A 20,196-nucleotide genomic window follows, 5' to 3' on the forward strand; every position below is an offset into this window, starting at 1 on the left:
TCAACCATACATGCATACATACACCTAAAACATAACACAATAAAAAATGAACTTTGAATATTTTTGTTTACTTTTTTGAACTAAAACAATCATGCATAGGCATAGGAAACGATTATCTATGCTCTTCCTACTTTGGTATAAAATTAAACAAATTGTTGATATGTGGAGTCTAACCTAAACGATGAAGACAAAATTGTTGTTACAACTTCGGTCTAGAGCGCAGCTTGGTTAGAGGTTATGGAACGCAATCTTACTTCGGTCTAGAACGCACTCTTGTCCAGAGGCTCCAAAATGCAGTCCCGTTTCGGTTTAGAGCATAGTTTTGGCAAAAGGTGTAACGTTCAGTTCCTAGTATGTATTTTAATAAAGAATTATTCATTTTTGTAAAGGGACTCGACGAGTTGGAGGCCCTAGACTCGTCGAGTAAGAACGAATGATTGGACGCGGGACTTGAAGTCTACTCGACGAGTCATGAGACCTCGACTTGACGAGTAGGGCTGTCAGGGTGAAACCCTAATTTTCAGGGTTTGCACCTTATTTAAACGCCTTAATTGGCCTCAACTACAGCCTCCATCACCTCCAAGCCTTATTCACGAAACCCTAATCTATTTTGAGTGTTCTTGAGCCTTTGTTGTGTGTTCTTGGTGATTTGAAGCTTGAGAAGGAAGAGGAAAGCTTGGGGATTCAAGAAGAGGCAAGTAGATCCAGAGTTTGTGCTGCATTTCCAGCTCATTTGAGGTATAAAGTCTATACCTTGTCTATTCATCTATTAGATCCTTCATGGAGTAGTTTTGGGCTTTAAAGAACCATTCATGGATGCAAGCATGTTTGGGGCTAAGACTTCAGATCCAGAGCCTTTGAGGGACTCCATGGCATAAAGGTGCCAACTTTATGGCTATAGGAGTCCCATGCATCATATGAACCACTTTTTAGGGCTATTTGAGCTAAATATCCCATGCATAAACATAAAGTTTGTAACTTTACGTGTTATATATACCCTAAGAGGCCGATCTATGTTTTGGATGCATTAAGCCCGACTAAAATCGACGGTATGGAATTAGACTTTGGGGGACTCGACGAGTCGTTCATAGGACTTGGCGAGTTGGGTCGTGGACATAGTTCCCCAACCTTTTCTGTTACTGAACAAACTTGTTGAGTCCGGAAAAGGACCCGGTTAGTTGGACGTCTTTATATATGGACTTAAGGATCAAAGAACTCGACAAGTCCAAGGATGAACTCGGCGAGTTGAGAGCAAAATGTCCTAACTAATATGAAGAGGAACTCGACGAGTTCAAGGATGAACTCGGCAAGGTGTGAGTGAAACACCCCGACTCTGTATGAAGGAGAACTTGACGAATCAAAGGAAGGACTCGACAAGTTCAAACGAAAAGTCTCGATACTGTCATAAGGAAGAACTCAACGAGTTAGAGGGTAACTTGACGAGTTAGATCGCAAGTTCGAGATTCTCTGAATTATGGAACTCGACGAGTTGATGGACCAACTCGGCGAGTTGAGACAACTAGAGGTTGACTTTGACCAAAGGATGACTTTGACTTTGACTTTGACCAGGATGTTGACTTGATTTTGATTTTGACCAGAGATGACCCTTATAGGGTTTATGGGTATGAGAGGGTAATTAAAGGAGATTGTTATATGTAGGAGTTTAAGAGGAGTTGATCCCAGCACCGAGGACAGTTCAGCTACTTCATGACATTGAGGCGAGTTACCTTCCAGTAGGAATGAGTCTAAGGCACCAATGTCGGCTCACTAGTAGGTAATTATAGATGATATGATTGTCTTTGTGATAATTGTCTGGTATGCTACTATCTGATAAGCTCTATGTGCTAGTATGCTATGCTATTATGTGGTAGTAGTAGGGGTGAAATAGTCTCCGGTTACCGATTGAAAGAAAACAAAGGGGAGGCCAACACCCAAATATGCTAGGCAGTTATCGGTTGAAAGAGACTGAAAGGGAGGCCAACACCCAGATATGCTAGGCAGTTACCGGTTGAAAGAGATCGAAGGGGAGGCCAGCACCCTGATATGCTAGGCATTATGTGATTATATGGTATGTGGTATGATGGGGGAACTCACTAAGCTTTGTGCTTACGGTTTTCAGTTTTTGTTTCAAGTCCTTCTTCTTCAAAGGGAAAGGAGCAGGTACGGTAGCAGCGCATCACACACATGATTTTCCGCACATGAGATTCTTGGGATTTGTACTCTGACATTATTACTATTTCATGATATGGTTTTAAGACATGTAATCTATGATTTTAATGAAATGAATTAACTTGATGATGTTTTTTTTTAAACGGAAAATCTAACCAACTCCTAAAACTACACCTTAAATCCACCTATGTCCACGGTGAAACTTGAACCCTCAACCTCAAGGAGGGAGGGTAACACCGGATACCGTTGGGCTAGAAGCCCTTTGGTTGATGATGTTTTCTTATAAATTGCTTTATGAATCGTTATATCATAAATGAAATTTTGGTCTTGAATTTTGGGATGTTACAAGAGGTCTGAAGCGCAGTCTCACTTCAATCTAGAGCACTCTTGATCATAGGTTCTCAAATGTAGCCTCTACTGCGGTCATGGGGGGTGTTGAGAGGGGGGAGTTGGCAGCTGTACAGGGCTATTTTTTTATTATATATTTTTATTTAAAAATAAAAACTTATAATAATAATAAGGACTCTGTTTTTCTGACTCGTCCTGAGCCTTTGAAAATATTTAATTCCTCGGGAATGGCCCTGACTGCAGTGTTCCTAGAAAATTCAATCCAGAGTAGTAGTGAAGCAGTTTTAATCCATAACTTTAGTATTGACTTTATCAACTTTACAAGCTTGTAACTAGGCATAATTATCTCTTGTCAAAACAGAGTTGGTAGTCGCACATCGGAAATAATAACTCCTCCAAATTGGGTTGTGGATTGGTCACTACTTCCTTGCAACACAAGTAATGACACAGTAATAGATGGCATTCAAAACTCGTCGATGTATTAGCCCACCTACTATAATAATACGCCATGGAAAGCGTCACTCACTCTTGTTGATGATAGGTTATAGCCTAGCCATTCTATCTCAACCCAATTCTGGCTTACAACTTGTAGTGATCATTTATTTGTATACACCATCATGCTTCAAAAAAATAAAAATATGCATCTTGTTGCGGACTAGTGTTTGTGTTCTAGACTACTTCTAATCTTTCTTAATACTAATCTAACCGGAAAAAAGGCTTAAACAAGTACAACTATTTGAAGGAAATATTTTCATCAAAAAATGTACTCCATTCCAAACCTGTTCTACATGTTTTGGAAAAGATCTTTGTATTCTAGACAAGATTTTAATCGATAATATGCTTAAAATAACTTATTATAAAGAAAACTTACCCACAACTCTGCCAAGTCGTCATCATCAAAAGCCATATTCTTCGGAAAATCAAGAGTCTGAAATGTCTGAAATCACCGAAATACAACTATTCTGGAGTCCAAAATGTAGAATTGTCAATGGAGCGGGTTTTGACCCTGATTCGCTCCAACCCGTAAGAATTTTAAGGGTTTGGTTTTTATTTTTTATTCGTTTACTCGTTTACGACCCGTACCCGTTAACCCTTTTATTAAAAGGGTCGGGTATGGATCAATGTTGATTCGCTCTATTTATGGTCCGCTCCGCTTTATATATATATTGTAACAGCCCGAAATTTCAAATATTGATATAATTATGATTTGGGGGTGTTTTAAGAGGGGACTCGGCGAGTTGGAGCCTAGACTCGCCGAGTAGGATCGCAGACCGGGTCGCGTGTTCGCGACTGGACTCGACGAGTCCAGATATGGACTCGGCGAGTCTGCGCTGTTTGGCGAAAACCCTAACCGTTCATGTTTGGGACGTATAAGAGGCACTTATTGGCCGTCATTGTTCATTTTAGCCTTCTGAGAAGAACCCTAAATCGATTGGGTGCATCTGGAACAAAGTTTAAGGGCCATTGTTGATCTTGGAAGGGTTGTGGTTCAGGGAGGAGAAGGGCTTGGCTAAAGGAACAGCAAGGGAGGCACGTTCTGAGGATTTGGGGACACAGAGGGCACATTATTCAGGTAAGAATTCGAATTATGCTCTGCTATGTTGATGTGTCATGGAATTAGGGTTTATGGAACCCCTTTGTGATTAGATTAAGTGTTACCCTTGTTACCCAAACGACTATAACCCTGTATTAGGACCTTAGAGGTCCAGAAGGTCCCATGCTTGTGTATTTCGGGACAATACTTATCTCAGGAAGCAGTTTGATCGACTGCATGGCATGGACTCGACGAGTCCGATGAACAGACTCGGCGAGTAGCTTGAAGAATAATTGGGACTCGTCGAGTTGTTCTTCAGACTCGGCGAGTTGAGTCGGGGTGGCCCCGCGATTCTTCCAGGAGGAACTCGTCGAGTAAAAAGGGGATACTCGACGTGTAGAAAGGGAATCTTAAGGAATCGGTGAGTCAAGGGCGAGTGGACTCAGAGTCGTTGAACTCGGCGAGTCTTGGGGTGACTCGGCGAGTTAGGTCGCGGGTTAAGTGAAGTTCTGAGTATGGGGGACTCGGCGAGTCACAGGGTTGACTCGACGAGTAGGGTCAGTCAGGGGTTGACTTTGACCTTGTCTTTGACCAAGGATTGACCAGTGGTTCCAGGGGTATTTTGGTAATTGTTGTTTATCGTTTGAGTTCAGTGCATTGGCGGCTATCCAGGGGTGGAGATCGTATCAGTGATCGGAGCAGCTTGAGCTATCTGTTCAGTCGGCAGTTTCGAGGTGAGTTATCCTCACTATATCGCTAGGGTTTATGGCACCAATGCCAACCCTTTTATCGGATGGAAATCCGAGTAACTGTCATTTGTTATATGTTATGGGCCGGAAGGCAATACATGTTATGGGCCGGAAGGCATTACTATGTGGACCGGAAGGTCATGGCCTGGAAAGGCGTATGTATGCATTTAGTATGTTGACTGATTCATAGGGTAATGTTATGATAGTGACCGGCTAGACCGGTATCTTGTTAGAGTAATGCTATGATATGTGATCTGTGATCGATTGTTGTCTATGAACTGTTATATGATTGTTTGATATGTTATATATGCATTTTATGCTTATGGGCCGGAAGGCAATATGTTATGGGCCGGAAGGCGATTATGTTGTGTGATGGACCGGAAGGTCGGCGTGGGTAGGACCGGAAGGTTTACCCAGCAGGGACGGAAGTCCCCTGAGACACATGGACATGGACCGGAAGGTCAGGGCCTGGAAAGGCGTATATGTGGTTGGTATTCTGGGGGTATCCCACTAAGCTTTCGGGCTTACAGTTGTGGTTTTATGTTTCAGGTTCTCAAGAGTCTGTGGCAAGGCAAAGGCGTGATCGTACCGTTCCACGCGTTGGAGTTTTATGATATGAACATGGGAAATTACTCTGTTTAATAATGTATTGAAAACCTTTTGCAACAATGTTAATAAAATGGGTGATTTTGAAAAGTTTTAATTGTTTTGAAATTTTGGATGTTACATATATATATATATATATATATATATATATATATATATATATATATATATATATATATATATATATATGAGTAAAAATCAATTAATAACTTAATCTCGTTTCTAACGGTAATTACATTTACTCTTTTCTAAAAGTCTTTTAATTTCCTCAAAAACCCACCACCCACTCTAAATGTGTGTTTGGGATTACTTTTTAAACATAAAAGTCTTTTTTTATAAAGACTTTTTGCAAAAGAACTTTTTCTAAAAGAATGTGTTTAAAATGTATTTGGCTTGACTTTTAAAACTTTTAAATGATAAAAGCTAAAACTCACAAAAAGATAAGAATTCCTATCTTTTTGTCCAACCAACTTTTCTTTCTTAACTAAAAGTTGATTTTAAAAGAACTTTTCAATTTACCAAACAACTTTTGTTAATTTTTAACTTTTTGAAAAAGTTAAAAGTCAAAAAGATGATTAAAAGGGAATCTCAAACACCATCTAAGTCTTTAACCCTTTTTCCTTTACGGTCCGCATTATGTTATATGACACTTTGATTTCTGCAACTATTTCTTTAAAGAGAATCGTCGATCACGTCTGCATGCTATCTTCATCTCAATTTTCAACTTTCAACCTTATTCCTCTCAACAGTTGAGAGTATTCAAGCCATCAAAAAGAGTCACAAGTTTGATTTCGATCGATTCATACATGACCCTTTCATTCCGGCAGTCGGTGGTCAACAATCTCGACTCGTTAACAAGTAAGTAACACTATCAACTTCTCTAATGAAAAATCGATTGCACGAGAAATAACACTAGCAACAATCTTGGTTGTCAATAATAATCTGTTAAAATTTCAATTTGCTTAAGTAATATAATACTAGTCATCAGATCATACCTTTTTGCTATCTTTCCCGTTAAAAGCAATTAGCTCAAAGTCTATTTTGCCTTTGGTTATTTTTCTGTCAAACAATTTCATTGTTACACTTAAAATCATTACTCACTTTACCCCTCTTGTCTTGTAGACCTTTTTTTGTTAAAATCGATCAGTTATAACATGTTTTCATTTGGCTTTCTTACTGTTAAAAAATCTCATTAAGACAAAATTGGTGATGACAGGAGATGGATAACAAGATAGGTACTGAAAATGTTATAGATGTGGATGGTTATAGTGACAAAATCGATAATGTTGTGGAGGTTGATGCCCAAGCTCAGGGGAATGTATTAGACAAAGAGGAAGATTTTGCAAAAAGAAGAAGATTGACATCTGACGTATGGAAAGACTTTGATAAAGTTATCAGGGGCGGATTTACTATGGTGCCCATAGTGGCACAGACAACACCTAGTTTTTCCGGATGTAGTGCAAAAAATTTCGATTTTTTTATTAATGTACACCTACAAACAAATGATTATATTATTATTATTATAGTTTAGATAAATTATCAAAAGTTGAATAGCTGAGTTGGTTTAACGCGTCCGAATTCTTTTCTTAGATGTCTTGGGTTCAAGTCCCACTCTCAACATAAATTCTTTTAGATTTCACGCCAATTCCAGATCTCAAAAGTTTTCACAAAATTAATTTGGGCGACTTTTCAATTCTCAAAATTTTGGCGCATTTTCGGTTCTAAATTTTTTGGATATCTTTCTCCCTCTCCGCGATCAAAGAGACCACAACACACTGTGTTACACGATTTCTTTCTTTCTCGCACTTTAATCTGAAAATACGAACGTCGTCATGGAGAGAGACGAAGAACGATTGCCCTGTACCATCGGTAGAGAAGAAGCACCACCACCACCCACCAAAATTCATCTACGCACTAGGTATATCTCCACCATAACCGAAACAAAATTTTCGTTTTTAATGTTCTAGTGTTGAACTTTAATGCAGTTGGGGTTTACCTTTTTTGATGTTTTAGGGTTAATAAAAAATTATTGGACAGGGCATCTTTTGTAAAATGGATTTCCACAGCCTTGGTGACATCGATTTAAAAGTCAATTAAGGTGGTGTTAATGGATCAATTGACTGATTAAAACTGCCCCTTTATTCGCACAATACCAATATGCCTCTGCTTTAACAGTTTGTGACCAAACTGCCCCTATATACAGTTTCTTCTATTGCAGCATCATCAGGATTTTCTTAATAAAAGCAAGTCATGTTGACGGCTTTGCTTGTTTGTAATGATACTCAAGCTTGACCAAACTGCCCCTGCTTTAGAGTCTGCTTTCTTTTTCTTCTTTTTAATTGAAATAAACAACCTGCACTCAAAAATCATATGGATTCCAATATTACAGCTTAACAAAGAGCTTGATAAGGGACTTTAACACATCTACTTGATATAGCTTTCGGCTAGTCTTGGAGCTGGATTGCATTATGATAAAAATGAAACATATTTACCCTTATAAAAGCTTTTCTTTCACTTGGAAAGTAAAAATATACATATATGATTTTCCTTATAAAATTAAAAATATAAATATATGATAGAACTGAAACATCCTGTCCCAGCTTTTCAAGTCATTTTCCCTTACTTGGAAAGTAAAAATTTACATATATGATTTGCCTTATTAAAGCTTCTGTTCACTTGTTAATATCTTGCATCTAAGTATTGGACTAATTTTCCTTATTTTTATTTCTCTAATTTGATACCCATTCTCACTCTTAAGTTTACACTTTCCTTATACACAAGTCATGGGTTTGTTAATCTTGACCAACCCGACACAAACCCGACCCAACACGAACCCTTTTTCCAGGTCTATGTTATCTTAGATTATCGGATTTTTTTGTGCAACTACTGCTAGTTATTCTTGCGTCCGCCCCTGAAAGTTATAAATCAATATGGGAGTGAAAGTGCAAAATGCAAGCACTGTAATAAGAAACTTGTTTTAGGTAGTAAATCTGGAACAACTCATTTAAGAAATCATATACATAGATGAACCAAAAGAAATCAGTAAGATATTGGTCAGTATATGTTGTCTATGAAGAAAAATGTTTCTAATAATATAGTTTCTGTTGAAAATTTCAAGTTTAGTGAGCAAAAAAGTAGGATGGATTTTGCAAAGATGGTGATCAAGCAAAACTATCCATTTAGTATGTGTGAACATGAGTATTTCCAATATTTTGTGAATGGTCTTCAACCACAGTTTCATCTAAAGTGCAGGAATATAGTCAGGTATGATATAATTCAAGTTTATAAAATCGAAAAAGAGAAGCTATACAAATACTTGGAAATGTTACCAGGTAAGTTTTCTCTTACTACTGATATTTGGACATATGATCATCAAAATATTGGTTACATATGCTTACCTTCTCACTTTCTTGATGAGGATTGGGTCTTAAATAACAAAATACTTGCTTATCATTGGATAGAATATCCTCATGACCGTGAGACTCTTTTTAGGCACATTATTGATTGCATATTAGATTGGAAACTTGATAGAAAGTTGTTCTACATGGTACTAGATAATGCTAGTGTCAATGATGCAATGGTGAGGAGTTTGAGAGGTTGGTTGTGTGAGAGGTCTGTTGTCCCATTGGAAGGTAAATTATTTCATGTTCGTTGTAGTGCTCATATTCTCAACCTAATTGTTCAAGATGGGTTAAAAGTTGTTGGTGAATTCATTCACAAGGTTAGAGAAACTATAAAATACTTGAAGCGTTCTCCATATTCTACACAAAAGTTTAATAATGCAAAAACTTAATGCAAGCTTAAAGATAAGAAAAAAGTTAAAATGGATTGTCCCACCAGATGGAATTCAAATTTTTTGATGGTTCAAAGTACTCTTGAAATGAAAGAGGTATTTTGGTGTTTGGCAAAAACAAATCAAAATTATAAATTTCATCCAACTAACAATGAGTGGAAAGTTGCCAAAGTGATAAGTAATTTCTTAGAACACTTTTATAAAGCAACAAATCGATTTTCTGGTACTTCTTATCCAACATCAAATGTGTTTTTTCTAATATATGTAATATTAAATTGCATATGATGAAGTGGGAGACTAATGAATATGATTTTTTGCGAAAGATGGCTGCCCCAATGAAGTTAAAGTTTGAAAAAATATTGGGATGAATGTTGCTTGGTTTTATCTGTTGTTGCTATACTTGATCCTAGGTACAAAATGAGTTTGGTCGAGTATTACAACAATAAGATCCATTCTTCTCTTGTTGCTCCATATATTGAAAATGTTTGTAATGCTGTCTTTGATCTATTTAATGAGTATGAAGATTGTTTATTTCGTTCAAAAGTAGAATCAAGCCAATAAGTTCATGGTTCTTCAAATGAGGTACATTCCAATGATGATGAATTAAGTGGGTTTGATTCTTGGTATGAGAAGAAGTCGAATTTAGTTGCTACACATAAAACCGAGTTAGAGATGTATTTAGAAGAAGTTCTCTTTCCAAGAAGCTTGTCATTTAATGTTCTAAATTAGTGGAAAGCTAATAGTGTCAAACATCCTACTTTTGCTAAGATTGCACGAGACATTTTAGTTGTTCCATCAACTAGATCCGAGGTTGCATTTAGTGTTGGAAGAAGAATAACTGATGAATGTCGTTCATCGATGCTACCTGAAACTGTAGAAGCTTTGGTGACTACACAAGATTGGCTACCAACACGGAAATAAAAAAGTATTTAACTCGATGTCTAAGTAAAATGTAATTCGTATTGTATTTTATTTTGAGTATTAAGTATTGTTTGTTGTATTGGATTTTGATTATTAAGTATTGTTTGTTGTATTGGATTTTGAGTTTTAAGTATTGTTTGTTGTATTGGATTTTGAGTTTTAGTAATGTAATTCTTTTTTTAGGAGACATTTTATCTTTTTTATTGAAAACTATTATTTTATGACACACATCAAAATTCTGTAATTTTATTATCGTAAAAGGGTTATGTTAATGGTTTGGGTATTCGTTGATTCGGTGGATACGAGTATGGATTTGATTATTTAAAACCCTGAGTGTAACATTTGGAATTCCATGTATCATATTTCAATTATTTAGTTTGTGTCAAGAAGAGGGACACGACGAGTTGACGCCTAGAGTCGTCGAGTAGGATCGTGATTGCTGACTAGATTTAATGAATGGACTCGACGAGTCGGCGAGTTGACTCAACGAGTCCGCGCTGTGGACAGAAACCCTAAATCCTCGGGCATGTGCCCTATTGAAGGGATCTTATAGCCCTCATTTGCAGCCACCTTCACCCTTGAGAGCACCAGAGAACCTGAGAGCATTGTGAGTGAGAAAAGAAACCAATTTCTTCATTGCTAGTGTGATTTTGCTAAAAAGAAGGAAGGAGAGCAAGCTAGGCAGATTGAGGAGCTCAGATCTATTACCATTTGATCAGAAGAGGCTGCTAGAGGTATAAATCTATGTTCATTCTCGTGTATATGGTGATCTACTTGAATCTAGGGTTTTCTTATGCCTTCTTTAACTTGGATTCGAAGCATATGAGGTCCCAAGGTGGAATTCTTCTTAGATCTGGACCTTAAGAGGTCTGGAGAGTCCTATTTACCCTGGTTTATGCTATTCCTTTGGAGATATGAACCTAGGTTGGCATTTTAGAAGCTATTTCACCAAAAGAAGCCGTATGAGTATTGCATGAGTGTAAAGGTTGGACCTGTACGTGATTATTGTGTATTGGAAGGTCAGATCTATAGGTTAGAGAAGCAGATCTGACCTCAGAAAGTCTTTTGAGTGTTGCCATGGAGGGAACTCGCCGAGTCCATAAGGGGACTCGACGAGTCGAGTCGGGTTTCCCCGCGATTCGTGACCAGTGGTAACCCGTCGAGTGAAAGGTTAACTCGACGAGTTGGGTGAGGATTTATGAGGATTAACGTAACGCCCGTAAATCCGGGCTAGTCAAATTAGAGGCAATAGGGGTCGAAAACGACTTTTTGACAAAAGATTATTTAGAATAAATAACCTCAACCAATTTGTAGAGTATGTTACAAGGTTTCCGTACATATAAAGAACGCCGAAATCCGAGTTATAACAAAGAAGTTATGACCCGTCGAAGTTTCGCGACAGAACCGACACGATACCGAGAAGCGTAAATAGTGAATTTACGATAGAACGAGATTTAGCCTTAGCGCTCTAAATGAAAGTCGTATAATATGTTAAACTAAGAACATCGATAAAAAGAACGCCCAAATTTGACTTCGTATGAGGAAGTTATGATTTTTCGAAGATTTAACACAGCAGTACACAGCCCGAAATCTGAATTTTAGATCGGTCGACTTTTAGCCGACGGGATCTGAATGAAAGTTGTAGTACTCATAAATACCAACGCGTGGATATAAAGAACGTCGATAATAGAGCTCGTATGCAAAAGTTATGGACGAAGCTTAGTCCCTACTTTTCGAGCGCGGCGAATTCGATACAGTTTTGTAAATACGAGATAGAATGAGAATTAGCCAACGAGGTCTAAATAAGAGTTGAAGATATCATTAATAGGAACTCAACGGTAAAAAGACAGACAAAAATGGAACTCGTATGCAAAAGTTATGGACGAAGCTTAGTCCCTACTTTTCGAGCGCGACGAATTCGATACAGTTTTGTAAATCCGAGATAGAATGAGAATTAGCCAACGAGGTCTAAATGAAAGTTGAAGATCTCATTAATAGGAACTCAACGGTAAAAAGACAGACAAAAACGGAGCTCGTATGCAAAAGTTACGGACGAAGCTTAGAGACTACTTTACTATAAAACTCCTATAAATACAAGGGTGAACTCCTCATATTTTCTTCACACCATAAGCCTCTCTTTCTCTCTCTAACTTCTCTCTAGCCTCCCTAAACCCCTCCCAAGTCTAGGGAACCTCCCTATCACGAGAAAAAAGCCCCGGAGCGCCCGACGGCTCCGAGAAGAAAAGCTTTCGGCTCGGAAACGCTGCTCCAGCGAAGCCCGGTTTTTAATAAAAACCCATTGTAAGTGAGTTACGCCTATACTATATTTAATATAGCTTTTATTTAATTATAGTAACATTATTAGGACCTTAAAATAATTATTTGGGCTATTATTATGAGTTATATTGATTGTTATTTAACGCTTATATAATAGTAATAATAGCTAGGCTATTAATTAGTCGCGATTAACGTTAAAACTAAACTCTAGTGGTATTAATACAAGGTTTTGGTCAAGGAAAAATTGTTTTAAGAAGTAACGAAGAGCTGTCCGAGTGCCGAGTCACCACCTTACCAGGTGAGTGCATAGTTACTTTCAGCTTACACATAGATATGAAGTATTTTATATAAATTACGTGCTGTGTGTGTATATTATCTGTATACTTGCTATCTATGCTGGATGAACGATTTATACATGTTTTCAATGATTTAAACTATATATGTATTTTATATCTACGAAAATGTTAGGGTAAAACATGGGTAGATGTATTAGTTGCTGTGTGATAAAATGAAATAATGAGAGGCCTCGTTATAGCTGTTCTTGATGATCTAGTCATCTAGCGGAGTATAGATGACGACCACGGACTATTCTAGACAGTCCAGTGGAACACTAGCAGGCTCGCAACCTGTAGGTGTTTATTTGAACTGTGTGTTTATTCGAACTGTGTGTTCATTCGAACTGTATGAACTGTGTGCTCACCAGGTACACTCCATCCCAATGATAGTCCTTTGACTAAGTCCCTTGTGTTAGATGTTTTAGGGACGTAATGTGAGGATAACGGGAATGGGTAATTGGGTTGATTGCTTGATGTTTAAAAATAATAACTATATTATTGTGGGTTGAAAACCCTATGTGCTCACCAGGTTTCCAACCTGACCCACTCAGTTTATTTATATCACAGGTGTTGATATGAAGTGACATTACACTGAGAGATTTAAAGAGATGTAGATCACTAGTGTAAATAATTGTAAGTTCTGTTTATGCTTATGTTTCTGTATTAACGATGACATCCCAAACGTTTTAAAATGAAATAAATACGTTTCTTCGAAAATGTTTTAATAACGTATTTACCATGTTTTTCTGGGAACAAATTCCGCAACATTTTTATAAAATGAAGTACTCTGATTTTTATAAAGCATAAACAAAATCGGTCTTTTCTGGCCATGAAAATGGGGATGTCACAGTTGGTATCAGAGCATTAGTTTAAGCGAACTAGGAATATGGATTTATTTATAGACTTAAACTTAGAATGCTAAGCGATGATTTTGAGGTGTGAACACTAGCTTATTTTAGGAATTATGCCTAAAATGCTTTTATGTGCTAAATACTTGTGCCTGATATGCTGTTAGTTGTTCGGATCTATGGTCTGTTGCCGACCGGATCTGGAAACCTTATGTGTTTAGGATTCTAAACGTACAACTACGATATTAGAACTAGCATGTAAACGTTTCGAAGTGATAAGAGTGATTTAAACGTCAATCCTAAGTAAAGGTCTAGATTCACCTTATTCGATGTATAGATCAAGATGGCAAGAACCCGTAGCGGAAACGTGAATGCAAATGGGAACAGAAACCAACCCCCAGTGATTGAGCAAATACCGGTGATGGAAGCCACTGCTGAGCCAGTCACAATGGCCGGAGTGCAAGCGATGATCCAAGCGATGTTGGATCGTCAAATGGAGGAAACTAGACATTTGCTCCAACAAAATCGAGAGGAAGCCACTATTCAGATCGAACAGCCCGAGTTGAACGAAGGGCAGACTGAGGAAGGAGACTACAGTGGAACTGTTGGTTAAGTCAACCCACCAATAGTTCAACAAAACAACCAAGATGATGAAGTCGAGAGGAATGGATGCAAGTACAAGGATTTTCTGACTTGCAAGCCATCGACTTTCACTGGAAAGGAGGATCCGATCGGGGTCATGGATTGGATTTCGGAGATGGAGTTAGCTTTCATGACATGCGGTTGCAGAGGGAAGCTACAGACCACGTTTGCAGTGTGTCAGTTTCGAGGAGGCGCTGTATGTTGGTGGAATACCTTGGGGAAGACTTTAAGCCCCAACAAGCCCCTGCAATTGACATGGGCAGAATTTTTGGTACAATTCAAACGAAAGTACTACTCAGCTCAAAACCTGCTCGAGCTAGAGAACCAGTTTCTAACCCTGAAGAAGGGAAGCATGTCAATTGATGAATATACCAACAACTTCACAAAGAAGATGGAGTTTGCCTTGCGCCTTGTTCCGGATGAGCTGACGAAAATCGACAAGTACGCAAAGGGACTTCCATGGGAGTACGCGGTGCCAGTGCGTCAGGCACCTACTCTGGAGGCAGCTATCTGGGCTGCCAAGTCTGTGGAAGATATGATTAAGGGAAGAGCTGCCAACAAGATTGAGGTTGGTGAAAAGAGGAAGTTTGAGGGGTCTGCAAAGCCCGATGAGAGAAGCAAGTCCAATACCAGGAAGTTTAGAGGGGGGAACGAAGAAAGATGGTGCGAGAAGTGAAAAAAAGAAACACTCTGGAAAATGCGGTGAGGAGGTGACTTGTTTCAAGTGTGGGAAGCATGGGCATTATGCCAACGAGTGTAAATTCAACAAAAGGGTGTGCTACGAATGTAACGAGGAAGGGCACTTCAAGCAAGATTTCCCAAAGAGGGAAGGGGCTACAAAGCCAAATGTGCCGCTAAAACCAAAGGCAAGAGCATTTCAAATGGTCCTTGACGAAGCAGCTGACAATGCAAGGAATTAGGAGTAAGGATGGATATATAGAAATCGAGTTATGAAGAAGCCATATAGATAGTGTCATATGATGTAGCCTATTAGAGGCATAATCTAAGGTGAACTTGAACACCCATGTAATCGTTTCAAGGAATAATATAAAACCTTCATTTTGATATTTTATGTGTTAAGTTTCTGTGTGGTTTTCCTGTATGGTGACTTGGAAAAACTACGGGACAATACTTGGAACGAGTATGAGTAGGTGTGAATGGTAGTAGAGGCCTATACTACCGGAAGCACAGGACTCACACTTGGATCAGGGAAAGTCACAAGGTTACCAAGAAGCTAGTAATTGATTTCGTTTTATTCAAGTATGTCGTTACCATTGTTTCGGTAATGACTAAGAAGATTGTTGTTATCCCGACCCTAGTGGTCATATCCCATTGAGTCCGACTACGATGAGTAGGTTACAGAGAACCAAGTTTAATGTAGCGTCCGACTTAAACCAAACGATTGAAATCAAAGCGATCAATAGAAGTATCGTGCTCGTTGTTAAAAGAGTTGGTAGCCAGAATTGCCTAAATGTTAAAGTGTGATTATATCACATTAAAACATGAAGGAAGGCATAGTCTGTTTTAGAATTTAACTCTAAAAGACCTCAGTCTAAGAGTTGCAACATATGATGATAGGTCATTAGAATATGACACATCAGTCCATTATAGTAACAAAAGAACTCATCTCAAGTTCGTATCCATTAAGGATCAGAATTATGACTTAAAGGTCATAATTTGGAGTCTAACCTGAGGTAGAGAGCAGGTGTACGATTAAGTACTGCTTACAGTCAATGAGTCTAAGAAATAAACTTGAAGGAATACATAAGTTATAATTACCTAGGATGAAGAGATGACGTATGGAGTCATTATAAGAACCCTATTTCGTTGATGATTCTGGGACGTAATCATCCTAAGAGGGAGATAATTGTAACGCCCGTAAATCCGGGCTAGTCAAATTAGAGGCAATAGGGGTCGAAAACGACTTTTTGATAAAAGATTATTTAGAATAAATAATCTTAACCAATTTGTAGAGTATGTTACAAGGTTTCCGTACATATAAAGAACGCCGAAATCCGAGTTATAACAAAGAAGTTATGACCCGTCGAAGTTTCGCGACAGAACCGGCACGATACCGAGAAGCGTAAATAGTGAATTTACGATAGAACGAGATTTAGCCTTAGCGCTCTAAATGAAAGTCGTATAATATGTTAAACTAAGAACATCGATAAAAAGAACGCCCAAATTTGACTTCGTATGAGGAAGTTATGATTTTTCGAAGATTTAACACAGCAGTGCACAGCCCGAAATCTGAATTTTAGATCGGTCGACTTTTAGCCGACGGGATCTGAATGAAAGTTGTAGTACTCATAAATACCAACGCGTGGATATAAAGAACGTCGATAATAGAGCTCGTATGCAAAAGTTATGGACGAAGCTTAGTCCCTACTTTTCGAGCGCGGCGAATTCGATACCGTTTTGTAAATACGAGATAGAATGAGAATTAGCCAACGAGGTCTAAATGAGAGTTGAAGATCTCATTAATAGGAACTCAACGGTAAAAAGACAGACAAAAATGGAACTCGTATGCAAAAGTTATGGACGAAGCTTAGTCCCTACTTTTCGAGCGCGGCGAATTCGATACAGTTTTGTAAATCCGAGATAGAATGAGAATTAGCCAACGAGGTCTAAATGAAAGTTGAAGATCTCATTAATAGGAACTCAACGGTAAAAAGACAGACAAAAACGGAGCTCGTATGCAAAAGTTACGGACGAAGCTTAGAGACTACTTTACTATAAAACTCCTATAAATACAAGGGTGAACTCCTCATATTTTCTTCACACCATAAGCCTCTCTTTCTCTCTCTAACTTCTCTCTAGCCTCCCTAAACCCCTCCCAAGTCTAGGGAACCTCCCTATCACGAGAAAAAAGCCCCGGAGCGCCCGACGGCTCCGAGAAGAAAAGCTTTCGGCTCGGAAACGCTGCTCCAGCGAAGCCCGGTTTTTAATAAAAACCCATTGTAAGTGAGTTACGCCTATACTATATTTAATATAGCTTTTATTTAATTATAGTAACATTATTAGGACCTTAAAATAATTATTTGGGCTATTATTATGAGTTATATTGATTGTTATTTAACGCTTATATAATAGTAATAATAGCTAGGCTATTAATTAGTCGCGATTAACGTTAAAACTAAACTCTAGTGGTATTAATACAAGGTTTTGGTCAAGGAAAAATTGTTTTAAGAAGTAACGAAGAGCTGTCCGAGTGCCGAGTCACCACCTTACCAGGTGAGTGCATAGTTACTTTCAGCTTACACATAGATATGAAGTATTTTATATAAATTACGTGCTGTGTGTGTATATTATCTGTATACTTGCTATCTATGCTGGATGAACGATTTATACATGTTTTCAATGATTTAAACTATATATGTATTTTATATCTACGAAAATGTTAGGGTAAAACATGGGTAGATGTATTAGTTGCTGTGTGATAAAATGAAATAATGAGAGGCCTCGTTATAGCTGTTCTTGATGATCTAGTCATCTAGCGGAGTATAGATGACGACCACGGACTATTCTAGACAGTCCAGTGGAACACTAGCAGGCTCGCAACCTGTAGGTGTTTATTTGAACTGTGTGTTTATTCGAACTGTGTGTTCATTCGAACTGTATGAACTGTGTGCTCACCAGGTACACTCCATCCCAATGATAGTCCTTTGACTAAGTCCCTTGTGTTAGATGTTTTAGGGACGTAATGTGAGGATAACGGGAATGGGTAATTGGGTTGATTGCTTGATGTTTAAAAATAATAACTATATTATTGTGGGTTGAAAACCCTATGTGCTCACCAGGTTTCCAACCTGACCCACTCAGTTTATTTATATCACAGGTGTTGATATGAAGTGACATTACACTGAGAGATTTAAAGAGATGTAGATCACTAGTGTAAATAATTGTAAGTTCTGTTTATGCTTATGTTTCTGTATTAACGATGACATCCCAAACGTTTTAAAATGAAATAAATACGTTTCTTCGAAAATGTTTTAATAACGTATTTACCATGTTTTTCTGGGAACAAATTCCGCAACATTTTTATAAAATGAAGTACTCTGATTTTTATAAAGCATAAACAAAATCGGTCTTTTCTGGCCATGAAAATGGGGATGTCACAATTAAGAGGACATGCATGGGCTCGCCGAGTCACATGAGTGCACTCGACGAGTTTGATCAAAGTTTGACCGTTGACTAGGGTTGACTTCAGTTGACCTTAGGGTTTCGGTCAAGTTGGTTCAAGAGAGGTCAGGGAGGGGTGGAATGGTCTTCTACCCATTCTTTAGAAATGAGGACAAGAGAAAGTATTGATTAGAGATGTTATCATGTTGATAGGAGGAGGCTAGGTCGGGTTGTCGAGCACGAAAGGTTATCCGACATCGTACGAGGTGAGTCTTCTCACTATACTTTACCTAGAGTGGTAATTATGTGTGACTGGAAGGTCTTATGTGCTATGATGAGTATGTGATGCATGCTATTATATGATATGTATGTGCTATGTTATGTTATGAGTATTATGATATCGACCGGAAGGTCAACAGTGTATGGGCCGGAAGGTCAAGATGATACTTACCGGAAGGTCTACCAGGACTATGGGATGGAAGTCCCCTGAGACACATGGACTGGAAGGTCTTGTAAAGTTATAGCCTTGAGTGGCGTATGTGCGTATGTGGTATTTTGGGGAACTCACTTAGCATTTATGCTTACCGTTTATGTGATATGTGTTTCAGGTACCAGCGATGATCGCAGGAAGGCGCCGGCATGATCTGTACACATTGATGGAGTTTTATGTATTTGAGATCTTGGGATTGTTTTATTTGGTGGACATGTGTTACATTGGATTTTGATATTTCTTATGAATGAAATTATGTTTTAAAAATGAAAAAAATTGTTTTGGAAATTCACGTTGTTACATTGAGTGTTAATGGATCGGGGCGGATCATCTTTTCAAAATTTTAAAATGGTTTGGATCAATGGTGGTTCGCTACAAACCCGCCCCATTGACAAATTTACCGAAATGTCAATCTTCCAAAAATTGTCAAAATATGGGACCATAGTATCGAGTCGGGTTAAACAAAGGAGGAGGGACTCGACTAAACTCGGGCCCGAAATGCCCTATTCCATACTAGTTTGTCATTTAAAAAAACAAATTGAGATTATTTTCTTTAATTTAACAATATAATAGTTACTTTAATCAATATTCCATGATTTTATAAAACTGGTTGGGTCCACCAACCAAGATCACCCCATCGTGGCCGACCCAAGAGGAGTGCGGAAAGTGCCTTTGAAAAGGGCCCATTCTTCTTTAGAGACCTAAATTTTTTGTCCTACTTAATACCAGTCTATATTTTTTTAGGCTCAAGTCTCTTTAGGTTAATTAATGTTCACAACTTCATGTACTCGGAACTCGAGACGTGTGAAGTTAATCTGGAAATTGGAAAACGAGAATGTCGCATGAGTTTCTCGATGATCAATTGTCAATTGGTGATACATTTGAAACTAAGGGCAACTATTCACATTATTGGTAAGTGACTAACCGGTAATCATTTCAGTTTCAATGTCTCATACTCTCATTTTGATGTATGAATCACAATCACAATCCAAAATTTATAGTCGTAATCACGAATTCAGAAACTTTCTTCTCAGTTCTTATCTTTAATCTTCGGCCTTAGAAGCTCACAATCATCTGCTCTTATATTTGACTCTTCTAATCTTCTTCGATCCTGATCAGAATTCAACTCGACAATCTTTTAAAATCACTAAATGAATTATGTTTCTATTCTAACTTTTTATCTTTATGGTTTCAATTTAATAGCTTTAAATTATAATTTACTCATTTCTAAAGTATTTCTCTCTAATTGAGATTTTTACATTCAGAATCTGTTTGATTGCTCAAGACTCAAAATCATAATTCTACTTCACATTAAGAATTTAGGATATTTAGCAGTTAACATGCCTCTTGGATTAGCAATTA

At 38.0% G+C, this 20,196-nt stretch overlaps 1 long non-coding RNA gene across 1 annotated transcript; it reads left to right on the forward strand.

Annotated features, from left to right (window-relative positions):
- The first annotated feature begins 17,023 nt into the window (after positions 1-17,023).
- Positions 17,024-19,732, forward strand: LOC128128606 (uncharacterized). Its single transcript, XR_008226607.1, has 5 exons — positions 17,024-17,182; positions 17,385-17,456; positions 18,061-18,126; positions 18,558-18,610; positions 18,953-19,732. It is a non-coding gene; the product is annotated as an uncharacterized LOC128128606 (long non-coding RNA).
- The last annotated feature ends 464 nt before the right edge of the window (positions 19,733-20,196 follow it).

The sequence above is a fragment of the Lactuca sativa genome, chromosome 9 (genome assembly GCF_002870075.4).
Source record: "Lactuca sativa cultivar Salinas chromosome 9, Lsat_Salinas_v11, whole genome shotgun sequence".
Taxonomy (NCBI): Eukaryota; Viridiplantae; Streptophyta; class Magnoliopsida; order Asterales; family Asteraceae; genus Lactuca; species Lactuca sativa.